This window comes from Styela clava, chromosome 9, assembly GCF_964204865.1.
Source record: "Styela clava chromosome 9, kaStyClav1.hap1.2, whole genome shotgun sequence".
Classification (NCBI taxonomy): domain Eukaryota; kingdom Metazoa; phylum Chordata; class Ascidiacea; order Stolidobranchia; family Styelidae; genus Styela; species Styela clava.
The window spans coordinates 1355001-1378996 of NC_135258.1; the positions used below are offsets into that span (position 1 = coordinate 1355001).

At 40.1% G+C, this 23996-nt stretch overlaps 15 non-coding genes across 15 annotated transcripts; all 15 read left to right on the forward strand.

Moving 5' to 3' along the window:
• Nucleotides 1-2839: 2839 nt before the first annotated feature.
• Trnav-aac (transfer RNA valine (anticodon AAC)) lies at nucleotides 2840-2912 on the forward strand. Its single transcript has one exon. It is a non-coding gene; the product is annotated as a tRNA-Val (tRNA).
• Nucleotides 2913-4116: 1204 nt separating this feature from the next.
• Trnai-aau (transfer RNA isoleucine (anticodon AAU)) lies at nucleotides 4117-4189 on the forward strand. Its single transcript has one exon. It is a non-coding gene; the product is annotated as a tRNA-Ile (tRNA).
• Nucleotides 4190-7099: 2910 nt separating this feature from the next.
• Trnai-aau (transfer RNA isoleucine (anticodon AAU)) lies at nucleotides 7100-7172 on the forward strand. The gene has a single exon. It is a non-coding gene; the product is annotated as a tRNA-Ile (tRNA).
• Nucleotides 7173-8165: 993 nt separating this feature from the next.
• Trnav-aac (transfer RNA valine (anticodon AAC)) lies at nucleotides 8166-8238 on the forward strand. The gene has a single exon. It is a non-coding gene; the product is annotated as a tRNA-Val (tRNA).
• A 483-nt stretch (nucleotides 8239-8721) lies between these two features.
• On the forward strand, nucleotides 8722-8794 carry Trnai-aau (transfer RNA isoleucine (anticodon AAU)). The gene has a single exon. It is a non-coding gene; the product is annotated as a tRNA-Ile (tRNA).
• A 311-nt stretch (nucleotides 8795-9105) lies between these two features.
• On the forward strand, nucleotides 9106-9178 carry Trnav-aac (transfer RNA valine (anticodon AAC)). The gene has a single exon. It is a non-coding gene; the product is annotated as a tRNA-Val (tRNA).
• A 1084-nt stretch (nucleotides 9179-10262) lies between these two features.
• On the forward strand, nucleotides 10263-10335 carry Trnav-aac (transfer RNA valine (anticodon AAC)). The gene has a single exon. It is a non-coding gene; the product is annotated as a tRNA-Val (tRNA).
• A 2700-nt stretch (nucleotides 10336-13035) lies between these two features.
• Trnai-aau (transfer RNA isoleucine (anticodon AAU)) lies at nucleotides 13036-13108 on the forward strand. Its single transcript has one exon. It is a non-coding gene; the product is annotated as a tRNA-Ile (tRNA).
• A 779-nt stretch (nucleotides 13109-13887) lies between these two features.
• Trnal-aag (transfer RNA leucine (anticodon AAG)) lies at nucleotides 13888-13960 on the forward strand. Its single transcript has one exon. It is a non-coding gene; the product is annotated as a tRNA-Leu (tRNA).
• Nucleotides 13961-14101: 141 nt separating this feature from the next.
• Nucleotides 14102-14174, forward strand: Trnav-aac (transfer RNA valine (anticodon AAC)). The gene has a single exon. It is a non-coding gene; the product is annotated as a tRNA-Val (tRNA).
• Nucleotides 14175-14657: 483 nt separating this feature from the next.
• On the forward strand, nucleotides 14658-14730 carry Trnai-aau (transfer RNA isoleucine (anticodon AAU)). The gene has a single exon. It is a non-coding gene; the product is annotated as a tRNA-Ile (tRNA).
• A 311-nt stretch (nucleotides 14731-15041) lies between these two features.
• Nucleotides 15042-15114, forward strand: Trnav-aac (transfer RNA valine (anticodon AAC)). Its single transcript has one exon. It is a non-coding gene; the product is annotated as a tRNA-Val (tRNA).
• A 1084-nt stretch (nucleotides 15115-16198) lies between these two features.
• Trnav-aac (transfer RNA valine (anticodon AAC)) lies at nucleotides 16199-16271 on the forward strand. Its single transcript has one exon. It is a non-coding gene; the product is annotated as a tRNA-Val (tRNA).
• A 1979-nt stretch (nucleotides 16272-18250) lies between these two features.
• Nucleotides 18251-18323, forward strand: Trnaf-aaa (transfer RNA phenylalanine (anticodon AAA)). Its single transcript has one exon. It is a non-coding gene; the product is annotated as a tRNA-Phe (tRNA).
• A 5418-nt stretch (nucleotides 18324-23741) lies between these two features.
• On the forward strand, nucleotides 23742-23814 carry Trnav-aac (transfer RNA valine (anticodon AAC)). The gene has a single exon. It is a non-coding gene; the product is annotated as a tRNA-Val (tRNA).
• Nucleotides 23815-23996: the final 182 nt, after the last annotated feature.

The window sequence follows — 23996 nt, forward strand, 5'->3', positions numbered from 1 at the left end:
ATTAAATCTCCCAGAAGTATTTTTTGTTTCAATATGACCAACCGACGTATCTCGTACCTAAATTTCGTATTTTAATATGACCATCCGACGTATCTGTTTCTGTAGTGTAGTGGTTATCACGTTCGCCTAACAAGCGGAAGGTCCTCCGTTCGAAACCGGGCGGAAACAGTTACTTTAGTTCATGTTTTACTACAAGCTTTATCTCAATCTTTTCATTATATCTCCCAGAAGTATTTTTTGTTTCAATATGACCAACCGACTTATCTGTTTCCGTAGTGTAGTGGTTATCACGTTCACCTGGTCCACGTCCCTGGTTCGAAACCGGGCGGAATCAGTTAATTTGGATCATGTTTACTACAAGCTTTGTCTGAATCTTCTCATTAAATCCCCCAGAAGTATTTTTTGTTTCAATATGACCAACCGACGTATCTGTTTTCGTAGTGTAGTGGTTATCACGTTCACCTAACACGCGAAAGGTCCCCGCTTTGAAACCGGGCTGAAACATTTTTTTTTGGGTAATGTTTTACTACAAGCTTTATCTCAATCTTTTTATTAAATCTCCCAGGAGTATTTTTTGTTTCAATATGACCAACTGACGTGTCCGTTTGCGTAGTGTAGTGGTTATCACGTTCGCCTAACACGCGAAAGGTTCCTGGTTCGAAACCGGGTGGAAACAGTTAATTTGAAGCTTTATCTTACAAGCTTTATCTCAATCTTTTCATTAAATCTCCCAGAAGTATATTTTGTTTCAATATGACCAACCGACGTATCTGTTTCCGTAGTGTAGTGCTTATCACGTTCGCCTAACACGCGAAAGGTTCCCGGCTCGATACCGGGCGGAAACAGTCAATTTGGTTCATGTTTTACTACAAGCTTTATTTCAATCTTTTCATTAAATCTTCCAAAAGTATATTTTGTTTCAATATGAGCAACCGACGTATCTGTTTCCGTAGTGTAGTGCTTATCACGTTCGCCTAACACGCGAAAGGTCCCCGGTTCGAAACCGGGCGGAAACAGTCAATTTGGTTCATGTTTTACTACAAGCTTTATCTCAATCTTTCTATTAAATCTCCCAGAAGTATTTTTTGTTTCAATATGACCAACCGACGTATCTGTTTCCGTAGTGTAGTGCTTATCACGTTCGCCTAACACGCGAAAGGTGCCCGGCTCGACACCGGGCGGAAACAGTCAATTTGGTTCATGTTTTACTTACTACAAGCTTTATCTCAATCTTTTCATTAAATCTCCCAGAAGTATTTTTTGTTTCAATATGACCAACCGACGTATCTGTTTCCGTAGTGTAGTGGTTATCACGTTCGCCTAACACGCGAAAAGTCCCCGGTTCGAAACCGGGCGGAAACAGTCAATTTGGTTCATGTTTTACTACAAGCTTTATCTCAATCTTTCCATTAAATCTCCCAGAAGTATTTTTTGTTTCAATATGACCAATCGACGTATCTCGTACCTAAATTTCGTATTTCAATACGACCAACCGACATATCTGTTTCTGTAGTGTAGTAGTTATCACGTTCGCCTAACAAGCGGAAGGTCCACGGTTCGAAACCGGGCGGAAACAGTTACTTTAGTTCATGTTTTACTACAAGCTTTATCTCAATCTTTTCATTAAATCTCCCAAAAGTATTTTTTGTTTCAATATGACCAACCGACGTATCTCGTACCTAAATTTCGTATTTCAATACGACCAACCGACATATCTGTTTCTGTAGTGTAGTGGTTATCACGTTCGCCTAACAAGCGGAAGGTCCCCGTTTCGAAACCGGGCGGAAACAGTTACTTTGGTTCATGTTTTTTACTACAAGCTTTATCTCAATCTTTTCATTAAATCTCCCAGAAGTATTTTTTGTTTCAATATGACCAACCGACTTATCTCGTACCTAAATTTCGTGTTTCAATATGACCAACCGACATATCTGTTTCTGTAGTGTAGTGGTTATCACGTTTGCCTAACAAGCGGAAGGTCCCCGGTTCGAAACCGGGCGGAAACAGTTACTTTAGTTCAGGTTTTACTACAAGCTTTATCTCAATCTTTTCATTAAATCTCCCAGAAGTATTTTTTGTTTCAATATGACCAACCGACGTATCTGTTTCCGTAGTGTAGTGGTTATCACGTTCGCCTAACACGCGAAAGGTCCCCGTTTCGAAACCGGGCGGAAACAGTTAATTTGGTTCATGAATACTAACAAGCTTTGTCTGAATCTTCTCATTAAATCTCCCAGGAGTGTTTTTAGTAAACCGACCGGAAACGGTTCGTTTAATTCATGTTTACTACAAGCTTTTTCTGAATCTTCTCATTAAATCTCCCAGGAGTGTTTTTAGTAAACCGGCCGGAAACGGTTCATTTAGTTCATGTTTACTACAAGCTTTATCTCAATCTTTTCATCAAATCTCCCAGGAGTATTTTTTGTTTCAAAATGACCAACCGACGTATCCATTTCCGTAGTGTAGTGGTTATCACGTTCGCCTAACACGCGAAAGGTCCCCGCTTTGAAACCGGGCTGAAACATTTTTTTTGGGTAATGTTTTTCTACAAGCTTTATCTCAATCTTTTCATTAAATCTCCCAAGAGTATTTTTTATCTCATTATGACTAACTGACGCATCCATTTCCGTAGTGTAGTGGTTATCGCGTTTGCCTAACACGCGAAAGGTCCCTGGTTCGAAACCGGGCCAAAACAGTCTATTTGGTTCATGTTTTACTACTACAAGCTTTATCTCAATCTTTCCATTAAATCTCCCAGAAGTATTTTTTGTTTCAATATGACCAACCGACGTATCTCGTACCTAAATTTCGTATTTCAATACGACCAACCGACATATCTGTTTCTGTAGTGTAGTGGTTATCACGTTCGCCTAACAAGCGGAAGGTCCCCGGTTCGAAACCGGGCGGAAACAGTTACTTTAGTTCATGTTTTACTACAAGCTTTATCTCAATCTTTTCATTAAATCTCCCAGAAGTATTTTTTGTTTCAATATGACCAACCGACGTATCTCGTACCTAAATTTCGTATTTCAATACGACCAACCGACATATCTGTTTCTGTAGTGTAGTGGTTATCACGTTCGCCTAACAAGCGGAAGGTCCCCGTTTCGAAACCGGGCGGAAACAGTTACTTTGGTTCATGTTTTACTACAAGCTTTATCTCAATCTTTTCATTAAATCTCCCAGAAGTATTTTTTGTTTCAATATGGCCAACCGACGTATCTCGTACCTATATTTCGTATTTCAATATGACCAACCGACATATCTGTTTCTGTAGTGTAGTGGTTATCACGTTTGCCTAACAAGCGGAAGGTCCCCGGTTCAAAACCGGGCGGAAACAGTTACTTTAGTTCAGGTTTTACTACAAGCTTTATCTCAATCTTTTCATTAAATCTCCCAGAAGTATTTTTTGTTTCAATATGACCAACCGACGTATCTGTTTCCGTAGTGTAGTGGTTATCACGTTCGCCAAACACGCGAAAGGTCCCCGGTTCGAAACCGGGCGGTAACAGTTAATTTGGATCATGTTTACTACAAGCTTTGTCTGAATCTTCTCATTAAATCCCCCAGAAGTATTTTTTGTTTCAATATGACCAACCGACGTATCTGTTTCCGTAGTGTAGTGGTTATCACGTTCGCCTAACACGCGAAAGGTCCCCGCTTTGAAACTGGGCTGAAACATTTTTTTTGGGTAATGTTTTCTACAAGCTTTATCTCAAAATTTTCATTAAATCTCCCAAGAGTATTTTTTATCTCAATATGACTAACTGACGCATCCGTTTCCGTAGCGTAGTGGTTATCGCGTTTGCCTAACACGCGAAAGGTCCCTGGTTCGAAACCGGGCCGAAACAGTTAATTTGAAGCTTTATCTTACAAGCTTTATCTCAATCTTTTCATTAAATCTCCCAGGAGTATTTTTTATTTCAATATGACCAACTGACGTATCCGTTTGCGTAGTGTAGTGGTTATCACGTTCGCCTAACACGCGAAAGGTCCCTGGTTCGAAACCGGGCGGAAACAGTTAATTTGAAGCTTTATCTTACAAGCTTTATCTCAATCTTTTCATTAAATCTACCAGAAGTATTTTTTGTTTCAATATGACCAACCGACGTATCTGTTTCCGTAGTGTAGTGGTTATCACGTTCGCCTAATACGCGAAAGGTCCCCGGTTCGAAACCGGGCGGAAACAGTCAATTTGGTTCATGTTTTACTACAAGCTTTATCTCAATCTTTTCATTAAATCTCCCAGAAGTATTTTTTGTTTCAATATGACCAACCGACTTATCTGTTTCCGTAGTGTAGTTGTTATCACGTTCACCTAACACGCAAAAGGTCCCCGCTTTGAAACCGGGCTGAAACATTTTTTTTGGGTAATGTTTTACTACAAGCTTTATCTCAATCTTTCCATTAAATCTCCCAGGAGTATTTTTTTGGTTGAATATGACCAACTGACGTATCCGTTTGCGTAGTGTAGTGGTTATCACGTTCGCCTAACACGCGAAAGGTCCCTGGTTCGAAACCGGGCGGAAACTATTAATTTGAAGCTTTATCTTACAAGCTTTATCTCAATCTTTTCATTAAATCTCCCAGAAGTATATTTTGTTTCAATATGACCAACCGACGTATCTGTTTCTGTAGTGTAGTGCTTATCACGTTCGCCTAACACGCGAAAGGTCCCCGGCTCGATACCGGGCGGAAACAGTCAATTTGGTTCATGTTTTACTACAAGCTTTATCTCAATCTTTTCATTAAATCTCCCAGAAGTATATTTTGTTTCAATATGACCAACCGACGTATCTGTTTCTGTAGTGTAGTGCTTATCACGTTCGCCTAACACGCGAAAGGTCCCTGGTTCGAAACCGGGCGGAAACAATTAATTTGAAGCTGTATCTTACAAGCTTTATCTCAATCTTTTCATTAAATCTCCCAGAAGTATATTTTGTTTCAATATGACCAACCGACGTATCTGTTTCCGTAGTGTAGTGCTTATCACGTTCGCCTAACACGCGAAAGGTCCCCGGCTCGATACCGGGCGGAAACAGTCAATTTGGTTCATGTTTTACTACAAGCTTTATCTCAATCTTTTCATTCAATCTCCCAGAAGTATTTTTTGTTTTAATATGACCAACCGACGTATCTGTTTCCGTAGTGTAGTGGTTGTCACGTTCGCCTAATACGCGAAAGGTCCCCGGCTCGATACCGGGCGGAAACAGTCAATTTGGTTCATGTTTTACTACAAGCTTTATCTCAATCTTTTCATTAAATCTCCCAGAAGTATTTTTTGTTTCAATATGACCAACCGACGAATCTGTTTCCGTAGTGTAGTGGTTATCACGCTCGCCTAACACGCGAAAGGTCCCCGGTTCGAAACCGGGCGGAAACAGTTACTTTAGTTCGTGTTTTACTACAAGCTTTATCCCAATCTTTCCATTAAATCTCCCAGAAGTGTTTTTTGTTTCAATATTTCAACCGACGTATCTCGTACCTAAATTTCGTATTTCAATATGACCAACCGACATATCTGTTTCTGTAGTGTAGTGGTTATCACGGTCGCCTAACAAGCGGAAGGTCCCCGGTTCGAAACCGGGCGGAAACAGCTACTTTAGTTCATGTTTTACGACAAGCTTTAATTCAATCTTTTCATTAAATCTCCCAGAAGTATTTTTTGTTTCAATATGACCAACCGACGAATCTGTTTCCGTAGTGTAGTGGTTATCACGTTCACCTAACACGCAAAAGGTCCCCGCTTTGAAACCGGGCTGAAACATTTTTTTGGGGTAATGTTTTACTACAAGCTTTATCTCAATCTTTTCATTAAATCTCCCAGGAGTATTTTTTGTTTTAATATGACCAACTGACGTATCCGTTTGCGTAGTGTAGTGGTTATCACGTTCGCCTAACAAGCGGAAGGTCCCCGGTTCGAAACCGGGCGAAAACAGCTACTTTAGTTCATGTTTTACTACAAGCTTTAATTCAATCTTTTCATTAAATCTCCCAGAAGTATTTTTTGTTTCAATATGACCAACCGACGTATCTGATTCCGTAGTGTAGTGGTTATCACGTTCACCTAACACGCGAAAGGTCCCCGCTTTGAAACCGGGCTGAAACATTTTTTTTGGGTAATGTTTTACTACAAGCTTTATCTCAATCTTTTCATTAAATCTCCCAGGAGTATTTTTTGTTTCAATATGACCAACCTACTTATCTCGTACCTAAATTTCGTATTTCAATATGACCAACCGACATATCTGTTTCTGTAGTGTAGTGGTTATCACGTTTGCCTAACAAGCGGAAGGTCCCCGGTTTGAAACCGGGCGGAAGCAGTTACTTTAGTTCAGGTTTTACTACAAGCTTTATCTCAATCTTTTCATTAAATCTCCCAGAAGTATTTTTTGTTTCAATATGACCAACCGACGTATCTGTTTCCGTAGTGTAGTGGTTATCACGTTCGCCAAACACGCGAAAGGTCCCCGGTTCCAAACCGGGCGGAAACAGTTAATTTGGATCATGTTTACTACAAGCTTTGTCTGAATCTTCTCATTAATTCCCCCAGAAGTATTTTTTGTTTCAATATGACCAACCGACGTATCTGTTTCCGTAGTGTAGTGGTTATCACGTTCGCCTAACACGCGAAAGGTCCCCGCTTTGAAACTGGGCTGAAACATTTTTTTTGGGTAATGTTTTCTACAAGCTTTATCTCAAACTTTTCATTAAATCTCCCAAGAGTATTTTTTATCTCAATATGACTAACTGACGCATCCGTTTCCGTAGCGTAGTGGTTATCGCGTTTGCCTAACACGCGAAAGGTCCCTGGTTCGAAACCGGGCCGAAACAGTTAATTTGAAGCTTTATCTTACAAGCTTTATCTCAATCTTTTCATTAAATCTCCCAGGAGTATTTTTTATTTCAATATGACCAACTGACGTATCCGTTTGCGTAGTGTAGTGGTTATCACGTTCGCTTAACACGCGAAAGGTCCCTGGTTCGAAACCGGGCGGAAACAGTTAATTTGAAGCTTTATCTTACAAGCTTTATCTCAATCTTTTCATTAAATCTACCAGAAGTATTTTTTGTTTCAATATGACCAACCGACGTATCTGTTTCCGTAGTGTAGTGGTTATCACGTTCGCCTAATACGCGAAAGGTCCCCGGTTCGAAACCGGGCGGAAACAGTCAATTTGGTTCATGTTTTACTACAAGCTTTATCTCAATCTTTTCATTAAATCTCCCAGAAGTATTTTTTGTTTCAATATGACCAACCGACGTATCTGTTTCCGTAGTGTAGTTGTTATCACGTTCACCTAACACGCAAAAGGTCCCCGCTTTGAAACCGGGCTGAAACATTTTTTTTGGGTAATGTTTTACTACAAGCTTTATCTCAATCTTTCCATTAAATCTCCCAGGAGTATTTTTTTGGTTGAATATGACCAACTGACGTATCTGTTTGCGTAGTGTAGTGGTTATCACGTTCGCCTAACACGCGAAAGGTCCCTGGTTCGAAACCGGGCGGAAACTATTAATTTGAAGCTTTATCTTACAAGCTTTATCTCAATCTTTTCATTAAATCTCCCAGAAGTATATTTTGTTTCAATATGACCAACCGACGTATCTGTTTCTGTAGTGTAGTGCTTATCACGTTCGCCTAACACGCGAAAGGTCCCCGGCTCGATACCGGGCGGAAACAGTCAATTTGGTTCATGTTTTACTACAAGCTTTATCTCAATCTTTTCATTAAATCTCCCAGAAGTATATTTTGTTTCAATATGACCAACCGACGTATCTGTTTCTGTAGTGTAGTGCTTATCACGTTCGCCTAACACGCGAAAGGTCCCTGGTTCGAAACCGGGCGGAAACAATTAATTTGAAGCTTTATCTTACAAGCTTTATCTCAATCTTTTCATTAAATCTCCCAGAAGTATTTTTTGTTTCAATATGACCAACCGGCGTATCTGTTACCGTAGTGTAGTGGTTATCACGTTCGCCTAACACGCGAAAGGTCCCCGGTTCGAAACCGGGCGAAAACAGTTGCTTTAGTTCGTGTTTTACTACAAGCTTTATCTCAATCTTTCCATTAAATCTCCCAGAAGTATTTTTTGTTTCATTATGACCAACTGACGTATCTCGTACCTAAATTTCGTATTTCAATATGACCAACCGACATATCTGTTTCTGTAGTGTAGTGGTTATCACGTTCGCCTAACAAGCGGAAGGTCCCCGGTTCGAAACCGGGCGGAAACAGTTAGTTTAGTTCATGTTTTACTACAAGCTTTATCTCAATCTTTTCATTAAATCTCCCAGAAGTATTTTTTGTTTCAATATGACCAACCGACGTATCTCGTACCTAAATTTCGTATTTCAATATGACCAACCGACATATCTGTTTCTGTAGTGTAGTGGTTATCACGTTCGCCTAACAAGCGGAAGGTCCACGGTTGGAAACCGGGCGGAAACAGTTACTTTAGTTCAGGTTTTACTACAAGCTTTATCTCAATCTTTTCATTAAATCTCCCAGAAGTATATTTTGTTTCAATATGACCAACCGACGTATCTGTTTCCGTAGTGTAGTGCTTATCACGTTCGCCTAACACGCGAAAGGTCCCCGGCTCGATACCGGGCGGAAACAGTCAATTTGGTTCATGTTTTACTACAAGCTTTATCTCAAACTTTTCATTCAATCTCCCAGAAGTATTTTTTGTTTTAATATGACCAACCGACGTATCTGTTTCCGTAGTGTAGTGGTTATCACGTTCGCCTAATACGCGAAAGGTCCCCGGCTCGATACCGGGCGGAAACAGTCAATTTGGTTCATGTTTTACTACAAGCTTTATCTCAATCTTTTCATTAAATCTCCCAGAAGTATTTTTTGTTTCAATATGACCAACCGACGAATCTGTTTCCGTAGTGTAGTGGTTATCACGCTCGCCTAACACGCGAAAGGTCCCCGGTTCGAAACCGGGCGGAAACAGTTACTTTAGTTCGTGTTTTACTACAAGCTTTATCCCAATCTTTCCATTAAATCTCCCAGAAGTGTTTTTTGTTTCAATATTTCAACCGACGTATCTCGTACCTAAATTTCGTATTTCAATATGACCAACCGACATATCTGTTTCTGTAGTGTAGTGGTTATCACGTTCGCCTAACAAGCGGAAGGTCCCCGGTTCGAAACCGGGCGGAAACAGCTACTTTAGTTCATGTTTTACGACAAGCTTTAATTCAATCTTTTCATTAAATCTCCCAGAAGTATTTTTTGTTTCAATATGACCAACCGACGAATCTGTTTCCGTAGTGTAGTGGTTATCACGTTCACCTAACACGCGAAAGGTCCCCGCTTTGAAACCGGGCTGAAACATTTTTTTTGGGTAATGTTTTACTACAAGCTTTATCTCAATCTTTTCATTAAATCTCCCAGGAGTATTTTTTGTTTCAATATGACCAACTGACGTATCCGTTTGCGTAGTGTAGTGGTTATCACGTTCGCCTAACAAGCGGAAGGTCCCCGGTTCGAAACCGGGCGAAAACAGCTACTTTAGTTCATGTTTTACTACAAGCTTTAATTCAATCTTTTCATTAAATCTCCCAGAAGTATTTTTTGTTTCAATATGACCAACCGACGTATCTGTTTCCGTAGTGTAGTGGTTATCACGTTCACCTAACACGCGAAAGGTCCCCGCTTTGAAACCGGGCTGAAACATTTTTTTTGGGTAATGTTTTACTACAAGCTTTATCTCAATCTTTTCATTAAATCTCCCAGGAGTATTTTTTGTTTCAATATGACCAACCTACTTATCTCGTACCTAAATTTCGTATTTCAATATGACCAACCGACATATCTGTTTCTGTAGTGTAGTGGTTATCACGTTTGCCTAACAAGCGGAAGGTCCCCGGTTCGAAACCGGGCGGAAGCAGTTACTTTAGTTCAGGTTTTACTACAAGCTTTATCTCAATCTCAAATCTAACAAGCGGAAGGTCCCCGGTTCGAAACCGGGCGGAAACAGTTACTTTAGTTCAGGTTTTACTACAAGCTTTATCTCAATCTTTTCATTAAATCTCCCAGAAATATTTTTTGTTTCAATATGACCAACCGACGTATCTGTTTCCGTAGTGTAGTGGTTATCACGTTCGCCTAACACGCGAAAGGTCACCGGTTCGAAACCGGCCGGAAACAGTTAAATTGGATCATGTTTACTACAAGCTTTGTCTGAATCTTCTCATTAAATCCCCCAGAAGTATTTTTTGTTTCAATATGACCAACCGACGTATCTGTTTCCGTAGTGTAGTGGTTATCACGTTCGCCTAACACGCGAAAGGTCCCCGGTTCGAAACCGGGCGGAAACAGTTAATTTGGTTTATGAATACTAACAAGCTTTGTCTGAATATTCTCATTAAATCTCCCAGGAGTGTTTTTAGTAAACCGACCGGAAACGGTTCATTTAATTCATGTTTACTACAAGCTTTTTCTGAATCTTCTCAATAAATCTCCTAGGAGTGTTTTTAGTAAACCGGCCGGAAACGGTTCATTTAGTTCATGTTTACTACAAGCTTTATCTCAATCTTTTCATCAAATCTCCCAGGAGTATTTTTTGTTTCAAAATGACCAACCGACGTATCCATTTCCGTAGTGTAGTGGTTATCACGTTCGCCTAACACGCGAAAGGTCCCCGCTTTGAAACCGGGCTGAAACATTTTTTTTGGGTAATGTTTTTCTACGAGCTTTAACTCAAACTTTTCATTAAATCTCCCAAGAGTATTTTTTATCTCAATATGACTAACTGAGGCATCCGTTTCCGTAGCGTAGTGGTTATCGCGTTTGCCTAACACGCGAAAGGTCCCTGGTTCGAAACCGAGCCGAAACAGTTAATTTGAAGCTTTATCTTACAAGCTTTATCTCAATCTTTTCATTAAATCTCCCAGGAGTATTTTTTATTTCAATATGACCAACTGACGTATCCGTTTGCGTAGTGTAGTGGTTATCACGTTCGCCTAACACGCGAAAGGTCCCTGGTTCGAAACAGGCGGAAACAGTTAATTTGAAGCTTTATCTTACAAGCTTTATCTCAATCTTTTCATTAAACATTCCAGAAGTATATTTTGTTTCAATATGACCAACCGACATATCTGTTTCCGTAGTATAGTGCTTATCACGTTCGCCTAACACGCGAAATGTCCCCGGGTCGATACCGGGCGGAAACAGTCAATTTGGTTCATGTTTTACTACAAGCTTTATCTCAATCTTTTCATTAAATCTCCCAGAAGTATATTTTGTTCCAATATGACCAACCGACGTATCTGTTTCCGTAGTGTAGTGCTTATCACGTTCGCCTAACACGCGAAAGGTCCCCGGCTGGATACCGGGCGGAAACAGTCAATTTGGTTCATGTTTTACTACAAGCTTTATCTCAATCTTTTCATTAAATCTACCAGAAGTATTTTTTGTTTCAATATGACCAACCGACGTATCTGTTTCCGTAGTGTAGTGGTTATCACGTTCGCCTAATACTCAAAAGGTCCCCGGTTCGAAACCGGGCCGAAACAGTCAATTTGGTTCATGTTTTACTACAAGCTTTATCTCAATCTTTTCATTAAATCTCCCAGAAGTATTTTTTGTTTCAATATGACCAACCGACGTATCTGTTTCCGTAGTGTAGTGGTTATCATGTTCACCTAACACGCGAAAGGTCCCCGCTTTGAAACCGGGCTGAATCATTTTTTTTGGGTAATGTTTTACTACAAGCTTTATCTCAATCTTCCCATTAAATCTCCCAGGAGTATTTTTTTGGTTGAATATGACCAACTGACGTATCCGTTTGCGTAGTGTAGTGGTTATCACGTTCGCCTAACACGCGAAAGGTCCCCGCTTTGAAACCGGGCTGAAACATTTTTTTTTGGGTAATGTTTTACTACAAGCTTTATCTCAATCTTTTTATTAAATCTCCCAGGAGTATTTTTTGTTTCAATATGACCAACTGACGTGTCCGTTTGCGTAGTGTAGTGGTTATCACGTTCGCCTAACACGCGAAAGGTTCCTGGTTCGAAACCGGGTGGAAACAGTTAATTTGAAGCTTTATCTTACAAGCTTTATCTCAATCTTTTCATTAAATCTCCCAGAAGTATTTTTTGTTTCAATATGGCCAACCGACGTATCTCGTACCTATATTTCGTATTTCAATATGACCAACCGACATATCTGTTTCTGTAGTGTAGTGGTTATCACGTTTGCCTAACAAGCGGAAGGTCCCCGGTTCGAAACCGGGCGGAAACAGTTACTTTAGTTCAGGTTTTACTACAAGCTTTATCTCAATCTTTTCATTAAATCTCCCAGAAGTATTTTTTGTTTCAATATGACCAACCGACGTATCTGTTTCCGTAGTGTAGTGGTTATCACGTTCGACAAACACGCGAAAGGTCCCCGGTTCGAAACCGGGCGGAAACAGTTAATTTGGATCATGTTTACTACAAGCTTTGTCTGAATCTTCTCATTAAATCCCCCAGAAGTATTTTTTGTTTCAATATGACCAACCGACGTATCTGTTTCCGTAGTGTAGTGGTTATCACGTTCGCCTAACACGCGAAAGGTCCCCGCTTTGAAACTGGGCTGAAACATTTTTTTTGGGTAATGTTTTCTACAAGCTTTATCTCAAACTTTTCATTAAATCTCCCAAGAGTATTTTTTATCTCAATATGACTAACTGACGCATCCGTTTCCGTAGCGTAGTGGTTATCGCGTTTGCCTAACACGCGAAAGGTCCCTGGTTCGAAACCGGGCCGAAACAGTTAATTTGAAGCTTTATCTTACAAGCTTTATCTCAATCTTTTCATTAAATCTCCCAGGAGTATTTTTTATTTCAATATGACCAACTGATGTATCCGTTTGCGTAGTGTAGTGGTTATCACGTTCGCCTAACACGCGAAAGGTCCCTGGTTCGAAACCGGGCGGAAACAGTTAATTTGAAGCTTTATCTTACAAGCTTTATCTCAATCTTTTCATTAAATCTACCAGAAGTATTTTTTGTTTCAATATGACCAACCGACGTATCTGTTTCCGTAGTGTAGTGGTTATCACGTTCGCCTAATACGCGAAAGGTCCCCGGTTCGAAACCGGGCGGAAACAGTCAATTTGGTTCATGTTTTACTACAAGCTTTATCTCAATCTTTTCATTAAATCTCCCAGAAGTATTTTTTGTTTCAATATGACCAACCGACGTATCTGTTTCCGTAGTGTAGTTGTTATCACGTTCACCTAACACGCAAAAGGTCCCCGCTTTGAAACCGGGCTGAAACATTTTTTTTGGGTAATGTTTTACTACAAGCTTTATCTCAATCTTTCCATTAAATCTCCCAGGAGTATTTTTTTGGTTGAATATGACCAACTGACGTATCCGTTTGCGTAGTGTAGTGGTTATCACGTTCGCCTAACACGCGAAAGGTCCCTGGTTCGAAACCGGGCGGAAACTATTAATTTGAAGCTTTATCTTACAAGCTTTATCTCAATCTTTTCATTAAATCTCCCAGAAGTATATTTTGTTTCAATATGACCAACCGACGTATCTGTTTCTGTAGTGTAGTGCTTATCACGTTCGCCTAACACGCGAAAGGTCCCCGGCTCGATACCGGGCGGAAACAGTCAATTTGGTTCATGTTTTACTACAAGCTTTATCTCAATCTTTTCATTAAATCTCCCAGAAGTATATTTTGTTTCAATATGACCAACCGACGTATCTGTTTCTGTAGTGTAGTGCTTATCACGTTCGCCTAACACGCGAAAGGTCCCTGGTTCGAAACCGGGCGGAAACAATTAATTTGAAGCTTTATCTTACAAGCTTTATCTCAATCTTTTCATTAAATCTCCCAGAAGTATTTTTTGTTTCAATATGACCAACCGGCGTATCTGTTACCGTAGTGTAGTGGTTATCACGTTCGCCTAAGACGCGAAAGGTCCCCGGTTCGAAACCGGGCGGAAACAGTTGCTTTAGTTCGTGTTTTACTACAAGCTTTATCTCAATCTTTCCATTAAATCTCCCAGAAGTATTTTTTGTTTCATTATGACCAACTGACGTATCTCGTACCTAAATTTCGTATTTCAATATGACCAACCGACATATCTGTTTCTGTAGTGTAGTGGTTATCACGTTCGCCTAACAAGCGGAAGGTCCCCGGTTCGAAACCGGGCGGAAACAGTTAGTTTAGTTCATGTTTTACTACAAGCTTTATCTCAATCTTTTCATTAAATCTCCCAGAAGTATTTTTTGTTTCAATATGACCAACCGACGTATCTCGTATCTAAATTTCGTATTTCAATATGACCAACCGACATACCTGTTTCTGTAGTGTAGTGGTTATCACGTTCGCCTAACAAGCGGAAGGTCCACGGTTGGAAACCGGGCGGAAACAGTTACTTTAGTTCAGGTTTTACTACAAGCTTTATCTCAATCTTTTCATTAAATCTCCCAGAAGTATATTTTGTTTCAATATGACCAACCGACGTATCTGTTTCCGTAGTGTAGTGCTTATCACGTTCGCCTAACACGCGAAAGGTCCCCGGCTCGATACCGGGCGGAAACAGTCAATTTGGTTCATGTTTTACTACAAGCTTTATCTCAATCTTTTCATTCAATCTCCCAGAAGTATTTTTTGTTTTAATATGACCAACCGACGTATCTGTTTCCGTAGTGTAGTGGTTATCACGTTCGCCTAATACGCGAAAGGTCCCCGGCTCGATACCGGGCGGAAACAGTCAATTTGGTTCATGTTTTACTACAAGCTTTATCTCAATCTTTTCATTAAATCTCCCAGAAGTATTTTTTGTTTCAATATGACCAACCGACGAATCTGTTTCCGTAGTGTAGTGGTTATCACGCTCGCCTAACACGCGAAAGGTCCCCGGTTCGAAACCGGGCGGAAACAGTTACTTTAGTTCGTGTTTTACTACAAGCTTTATCCCAATCTTTCCATTAAATCTCCCAGAAGTGTTTTTTGTTTCAATATTTCAACCGACGTATCTCGTACCTAAATTTCGTATTTCAATATGACCAACCGACATATCTGTTTCTGTAGTGTAGTGGTTATCACGTTCGCCTAACAAGCGGAAGGTCCCCGGTTCGAAACCGGGCGGAAACAGCTACTTTAGTTCATGTTTTACGACAAGCTTTAATTCAATCTTTTCATTAAATCTCCCAGAAGTATTTTTTGTTTCAATATGACCAACCGACGAATCTGTTTCCGTAGTGTAGTGGTTATCACGTTCACCTAACACGCGAAAGGTCCCCGCTTTGAAACCGGGCTGAAACATTTTTTTTGGGTAATGTTTTACTACAAGCTTTATCTCAATCTTTTCATTAAATCTCCCAGGAGTATTTTTTGTTTCAATATGACCAACTGACTTATCCGTTTGCGTAGTGTAGTGGTTATCACGTTCGCCTAACAAGCGGAAGGTCCCCGGTTCGAAACCGGGCGAAAACAGCTACTTTAGTTCATGTTTTACTACAAGCTTTAATTCAATCTTTTCATTAAATCTCCCAGAAGTATTTTTTGTTTCAATATGACCAACCGACGTATCTGTTTCCGTAGTGTAGTGGTTATCACGTTCACCTAACACGCGAAAGGTCCCCGCTTTGAAACCGGGCTGAAACATTTTTTTTGGGTAATGTTTTACTACAAGCTTTATCTCAATCTTTTCATTAAATCTCCCAGGAGTATTTTTTGTTTCAATATGACCAACCTACTTATCTCGTACCTAAATTTCGTATTTCAATATGACCAACCGACATATCTGTTTCTGTAGTGTAGTGGTTATCACGTTTGCCTAACAAGCGGAAGGTCCCCGGTTCGAAACCGGGCGGAAGCAGTTACTTTAGTTCAGGTTTTACTACAAGCTTTATCTCAATCTCAAATCTAACAAGCGGAAGGTCCCCGGTTCGAAACCGGGCGGAAACAGTTACTTTAGTTCAGGTTTTACTACAAGCTTTATCTCAATCTTTTCATTAAATCTCCCAGAAATATTTTTTGTTTCAATATGACCAACCGACGTATCTGTTTCCGTAGTGTAGTGGTTATCACGTTCGCCTAACACGCGATAGGTCACCGGTTCGAAACCGGGCGGAAACAGTTAAATTGGATCATGTTTACTACGAGCTTTGTCTGAATCTTCTCATTAAATCCCCCAGAAGTATTTTTTGTTTCAATATGACCAACCGACGTATCTGTTTCCGTAGTGTAGTGGTTATCACGTTCGCCTAACACGCGAAAGGTCCCCGGTTCGAAACCGGGCGGAAACAGTTAATTTGGTTCATGAATACTAAAAAGCTTTGTCTGAATATTCTCATTAAATCTCCCAGGAGTGTTTTTAGTAAACCGACCGGAAATGGTTCATTTAATTCATGTTTACTACAAGCTTTTTCTGAATCTTCTCAATAAATCTCCCAGGAGTGTTTTTAGTAAACCGGCCGGAAACGGTTCATTTAGTTCATGTTTACTACAAGCTTTATCTCAATCTTTTCATCAAATCTCCCAGGAGTATTTTTTGTTTCAAAATGACCAACCGACGTATCCATTTCCGTAGTGTAGTGGTTATCACGTTCGCCTAACACGCGAAAGGTCCCCGCTTTGAAACCGGGCTGAAACATTTTTTTTGGGTAATGTTTTTCTACGAGCTTTATCTCAAACTTTTCATTAAATCTCCCAAGAGTATTTTTTATCTCAATATGACTAACTGAGGCATCCGTTTCCGTAGCGTAGTGGTTATCGCGTTTGCCTAACACGCGAAAGGTCCCTGGTTCGAAACCGAGCCGAAACAGTTAATTTGAAGCTTTATCTTACAAGCTTTATCTCAATCTTTTCATTAAATCTCCCAGGAGTATTTTTTATTTCAATATGACCAACTGACGTATCCGTTTGCGTAGTGTAGTGGTTATCACGTTCGCCTAACACGCGAAAGGTCCCTGGTTCGAAACAGGCGGAAACAGTTAATTTGAAGCTTTATCTTACAAGCTTTATCTCAATCTTTTCATTAAACATTCCAGAAGTATATTTTGTTTCAATATGACCAACCGACATATCTGTTTCCGTAGTGTAGTGCTTATCACGTTCGCCTAACACGCGAAATGTCCCCGGGTCGATACCGGGCGGAAACAGTCAATTTGGTTCATGTTTTACTACAAGCTTTATCTCAATCTTTTCATTAAATCTCCCAGAAGTATATTTTGTTCCAATATGACCAACCGACGTATCTGTTTCCGTAGTGTAGTGCTTATCACGTTCGCCTAACACGCGAAAGGTCCCCGGCTGGATACCGGGCGGAAACAGTCAATTTGGTTCATGTTTTACTACAAGCTTTATCTCAATCTTTTCATTAAATCTACCAGAAGGATTTTTTGTTTCAATATGACCAACCGACGTATCTGTTTCCGTAGTGTAGTGGTTATCACGTTCGCCTAATACGCAAAAGGTCCCCGGTTCGAAACCGGGCCGAAACAGTCAATTTGGTTCATGTTTTACTACAAGCTTTATCTCAATCTTTTCATTAAATCTCCCAGAAGTATTTTTTGTTTCAATATGACCAACCGACGTATCTGTTTCCGTAGTGTAGTGGTTATCATGTTCACTTAACACGCGAAAGGTCCCCGCTTTGAAACCGGGCTGAAACATTTTTTTTGGGTAATGTTTTACTACAAGCTTTATCTCAATCTTCCCATTAAATCTCCCAGGAGTATTTTTTTGGTTGAATATGACCAACTGACGTATCCGTTTGCGTAGTGTAGTGGTTATCACGTTCGCCTAACACGCGAAAGGTCCCCGCTTTGAAACCGGGCTGAAACATTTTTTTTTGGGTAATGTTTTACTACAAGCTTTATCTCAATCTTTTTATTAAATCTCCCAGGAGTATTTTTTGTTTTAATATGACCAACTGACGTGTCCGTTTGCGTAGTGTAGTGGTTATCACGTTCGCCTAACACGCGAAAGGTTCCTGGTTCGAAACCGGGTGGAAACAGTTAATTTGAAGCTTTATCTTACAAGCTTTATCTCAATCTTTTCATTAAATCTCCCAGAAGTATTTTTTGTTTCAATATGACCAACCGACGTATCTGTTTCCGTAGTGTAGTGCTTATCACGTTCGCCTAACACGCGAAAGGTTCCCGGCTCGATACCGGGCGGAAACAGTCAATTTGGTTCATGTTTTACTACAAGCTTTATTTCAATCTTTTCATTAAATCTTCCAAAAGTATATTTTGTTTCAATATGAGCAACCGACGTATCTGTTTCCGTAGTGTAGTGCTTATCACGTTCGCCTAAAACGCGAAAGGTCCCCGGTTCGAAACCGGGCGGAAACAGTCAATTTGGTTCATGTTTTACTACAAGCTTTATCTCAATCTTTCTATTAAATCTCCCAGAAGTATTTTTTGTTTCAATATGACCAACCGACGTATCTGTTTCCGTAGTGTAGTGCTTATCACGTTCGCCTAACACGCGAAAGGTGCCCGGCTCGAAACCGGGCGGAAACAGTCAATTTGGTTCATGTTTTACTACAAGCTTTATCTCAATCTTTCCATTAAATCTCCCAGAAGTATTCTTTGTTTCAATATGACCAATCGACGTATCTCGTACCTAAATTTCGTATTTCAATACGACCAACCGACATATCTGTTTCTGTAGTGTAGTAGTTATCACGTTCGCCTAACAAGCGGAAGGTCCACGGTTCGAAACCGGGCGGAAACAGTTACTTTAGTTCATGTTTTACTACAAGCTTTATCTCAATCTTTTCATTAAATCTCCCAGAAGTATTTTTTGTTTCAATATGACCAACCGACGTATCTCGTACCTAAATTTCGTATTTCAATACGACCAACCGACATATCTGTTTCTGTAGTGTAGTGGTTATCACGTTCGCCTAACAAGCGGAAGGTCCCCGTTTCGAAACCGGACGGAAACAGTTACTTTGGTTCATGTTTTTTACTACAAGCTTTATCTCAATCTTTTCATTAAATCTCCCAGAAGTATTTTTTGTTTCAATATGACCAACCGACTTATCTCGTACCTAAATTTCGTTTTTCAATATGACCAACCGACATATCTGTTTCTGTAGTGTAGTGGTTATCGCGTTCGCCTAACACGCGAAAGGTCCCCGTTTCGAAACCGGGCGGAAACAGTTAATTTGGTTCATGAATACTAACAAGCTTTGTCTGAATCTTCTCATTAAATCTCCCAGGAGTGTTTTTAGTAAACCGACCGGAAACGGTTCGTTTAATTCATGTTTACTACAAGCTTTTTCTGAATCTTCTCATTAAATCTCCCAGGAGTGTTTTTAGTAAACCGGCCGGAAACGGTTCATTTAGTTCATGTTTACTACAAGCTTTATCTCAATCTTTTCATCAAATCTCCCAGGAGTATTTTTTGTTTCAAAATGACCAACCGACGTATCTCGTACCTAAATTTCGTATTTCAATACGACCAACCGACATATCTGTTTCTGTAGTGTAGTGGTTATCACGTTTGCCTAACAAGCGGAAGGTCCCCGGTTCGAAACCGGGCGGAAACAGTTACTTTAGTTCAGGTTTTACTACAAGCTTTATCTCAATCTTTTCATTAAATCTCCCAGAAGTATTTTTTGTTGCAATATGACCAACCGACGTATCTCGTACCTAAATTTCGTATTTCAATACGACCAACCGACATATCTGTTTCTGTAGTGTAGTGGTTATCACGTTTGCCTAACAAGCGGAAGGTCCCCGGTTCGAAACCGGGCGGAAACAGTTACTTTAGTTCAGGTTTTACTACAAGCTTTATCTCAATCTTTTCATTAAATCTCCCAGAAGTATTTTTTGTTTCAATATGACCAACCGACGTATCTGTTTCGGTAGTGTAGTGGTTATCGCGTTCGCCTAACACGCGAAAGGTCCCCGTTTCGAAACCGGGCGGAAACAGTTAATTTGGTTCATGAATACTAAAAGCTTTGTCTGAATCTTCTCATTAAATCTCCCAGGAGTGTTTTTAGTAAACCGACCGGAAACGGTTCGTTTAATTCATGTTTACTACAAGCTTTTTCTGAATCTTCTCATTAAATCTCCCAGGAGTGTTTTTAGTAAACCGGCCGGAAACGGTTCATTTAGTTCATGTTTACTACAAGCTTTATCTCAATCTTTTCATCAAATCTCCCAGGAGTATTTTTTGTTTCAAAATGACCAACCGACGTATCCATTTCCGTAGTGTAGTGGTTATCACGTTCGCCTAACACGCGAAAGGTCCCCGCTTTGAAACCGGGCTGAAACATTTTTTTTGGGTAATGTTTTACTACAAGCTTTATCTCAATCTTTTCATTAAATCTCCCAGGAGTATTTTTTGTTTCAATATGACCAACTGACGTATCCGTTTGCGTAGTGTAGTGGTTATCACGTTCGCCTAACACGCGAAAGGTTCCTGGTTCGAAACCGGGCGGAAACAGTTAATTTGAAGCTTTATCTTACAAGCCTTATCTCAATCTTTTCATTAAATCTCCCAAAAGTATATTTTGTTTCAATATGACAAACCGACGTATCTGTTTCCGTAGTGTAGTGCTTATCACGTTCGCCTAACACGCGAAAGGTCCCCGGCTCGATACCAGGCGGAAACAGTCAATTTGGTTCATGTTTTACTACAAGCTTTATCTCAATCTTTTCATTAAATCTCCCAGAAGTATTTTTTGTTTCAATATGACCAACCGACTTATCTGTTACCGTAGTGTAGTGGTTATCACGCTCGCCTAACTCGCGAAAAGTCCTCGTTTCGAAACCGGGCGGAAACAGTTACTTTGGTTCATGTTTTTTACTACAAGCTTTATCTCAATCTTTTCATTAAATCTCCCAGGAGTATTTTTTGTTTCAATATGACCAACCTACTTATCTCGTACCTAAATTTCGTATTTCAATATGACCAACCGACATATCTGTTTCTGTAGTGTGGTGGTTATCACGTTTGCCTAACAAGCGGAAGGTCCCCGGTTCGAAACCGGGCGGAAACAGTTACTTTAGTTCAGGTTTTACTACAAGCTTTATCTCAATCTCAAATCTAACAAGCGGAAGGTCCCCGGTTCGAAACCGGGCGGAAACAGTTACTTTAGTTCAGGTTTTACTACAAGCTTTATCTCAATCTTTTCATTAAATCTCCCAGAAATATTTTTTGTTTCAATATGACCAACCGACGTATCTGTTTCCGTAGTGTAGTGGTTATCACGTTCGCCTAACACGCGAAAGGTCACCGGTTCGAAACCGGGCGGAAACAGTTAAATTGGATCATGTTTACTACAAGCTTTGTCTGAATCTTCTCATTAAATCCCCCAGAAGTATTTTTTGTTTCAATATGACCAACCGACGTATCTGTTTCCGTAGTGTAGTGGTTATCACGTTCGCCTAACACGCGAAAGGTCCCCTGTTCGAAACCGGGCGGAAACAGTTAATTTGGTTCATGAATACTAACAAGCTTTGTCTGAATATTCTCATTAAATCTCCCAGGAGTGTTTTTAGTAAACCGACCGGAAACGGTTCATTTGATTCATGTTTACTACAAGCTTTTTCTGAATCTTCTCAATAAATCTCCAAGGAGTGTTTTTAGTAAACCGGCCGGAAACGGTTCATTTAGTTCATGTTTACTACAAGCTTTATCTCAATCTTTTCATCAAATCTCCCAGGAGTATTTTTTGTTTCAAAATGACCAACCGACGTATCCATTTCCGTAGTGTAGTGGTTATCACGTTCGCCTAACACGCGAAAGGTCCCCGCTTTGAAACCGGGCTAAAACATTTTTTTTGGGTAATGTTTTTCTACAAGCTTTATCTCAAACTTTTCATTAAATCTCCCAAGAGTATTTTTTATCTCAATATGACTAACTGAGGCATCCGTTTCCGTAGCGTAGTGGTTATCGCGTTTGCCTAACACGCGAAAGGTCCCTGTTTCGAAACCGGGCCGAAACAGTTAATTTGAAGCTTCATCTTACAAGCTTTATCTCAATCTTTTCATTAAATCTCCCAGGAGTATTTTTTATTTCAATATGACCAACTGACGTATCCGTTTGCGTAGTGTAGTGGTTATCACGTTCGCCTAACACGCGAAAGGTCCCTGGTTCGAAACAGGCGGAAACAGTTAATTTGAAGCTTTATCTTACAAGCTTTATCTCAATCTTTTCATTAAATCTCCCAGAAGTATATTTTGTTTCAATATGACCAACCGACATATCTGTTTCCGTAGTGTAGTGCTTAACACGTTCGCCTAACACGCGAAAGGTCCCCGGGTCGATACCGGGCGGAAACAGTCAATTTGGTTCATGTTTTACTACAAGCTTTATCTCAATCTTTTCATTAAATCTCCCAGAAGTATATTTTGTTCCAATATGACCAACCGACGTATCTGTTTCCGTAGTGTAGTGCTTATCACGTTCGCCTAACACGCGAAAGGTCCCCGGCTAGATACCGGGCGGAAACAGTCAATTTGGTTCATGTTTTACTACAAGCTTTATCTCAATCTTTTCATTAAATCTACCAGAAGTATTTTTTGTTTCAATATGACCAACCGACGTATCTGTTTCCGTAGTGTAGTGGTTATCACGTTCGCCTAATACGCAAAAGGTCCCCGGTTCGAAACCGGGCCGAAACAGTCAATTTGGTTCATGTTTTACTACAAGCTTTATCTCAATCTTTTCATTAAATCTCCCAGAAGTATTTTTTGTTTCAATATGACCAACCGACGTATCTGTTTCCGTAGTGTAGTGGTTATCATGTTCACCTAACACGCGAAAGGTCCCCGCTTTGAAACCGGGCTGAAACATTTTTTTTGGGTAATGTTTTACTACAAGCTTTATCTCAATCTTCCCATTAAATCTCCCAGGAGTATTTTTTTGGTTGAAAATGACCAACTGACGTATCCGTTTGCGTAGTGTAGTGGTTATCACGTTCGCCTAACACGCGAAAGGTCCCCGCTTTGAAACCGGGCTGAAACATTTTTTTTTGGGTAATGTTTTACTACAAGCTTTATCTCAATCTTTTTATTAAATCTCCCAGGAGTATTTTTTGTTTCAATATGACCAACTGACGTGTCCGTTTGCGTAGTGTAGTGGTTATCACGTTCGCCTAACACGCGAAAGGTTCCTGGTTCGAAACCGGGTGGAAACAGTTAATTTGAAGCTTTATCTTACAAGCTTTATCTCAATCTTTTCATTAAATCTCCCAGAAGTATTTTTTGTTTCAATATGACCAACCGACGTATCTGTTTCCGTAGTGTAGTGCTTATCACGTTCGCCTAACACGCGAAAGGTTCCCGGCTCGATACCGGGCGGAAACAGTCAATTTGGTTCATGTTTTACTACAAGCTTTATTTCAATCTTTTCATTAAATCTTCCAAAAGTATATTTTGTTTCAATATGAGCAACCGACATTTCTGTTTCCGTAGTGTAGTGCTTATCACGTTCGCCTAACACGCGAAAGGTCCCCGGTTCGAAACCGGGCGGAAACAGTCAATTTGGTTCATGTTTTACTACAAGCTTTATCTCAATCTTTCTATTAAATCTCCCAGAAGTATTTTTTGTTTCAATATGACCAACCGACGTATCTGTTTCCGTAGTGTAGTGCTTATCACGTTCGCCTAACACGCGAAAGGTGCCCGGCTCGACACCGGGCGGAAACAGTCAATTTGGTTCATGTTTTACTTACTACAAGCTTTATCTCAATCTTTTCATTAAATCTCCCAGAAGTATTTTTTGTTTCAATATGACCAACCGACGTATCTGTTTCCGTAGTGTAGTGGTAATCACGTTCGCCTAACACGCGAAAGGTCCCCGGTTCGAAACCGGGCGGAAACAGTCAATTTGGTTCATGTTTTACTACAAGCTTTATCTCAATCTTTCCATTAAATCTCCCAGAAGTATTTTTTGTTTCAATATGACCAATCGACGTATCTCGTACCTAAATTTCGTATTTCAATACGACCAACCGACATATCTGTTTCTGTAGTGTAGTAGTTATCACGTTCGCCTAACAAGCG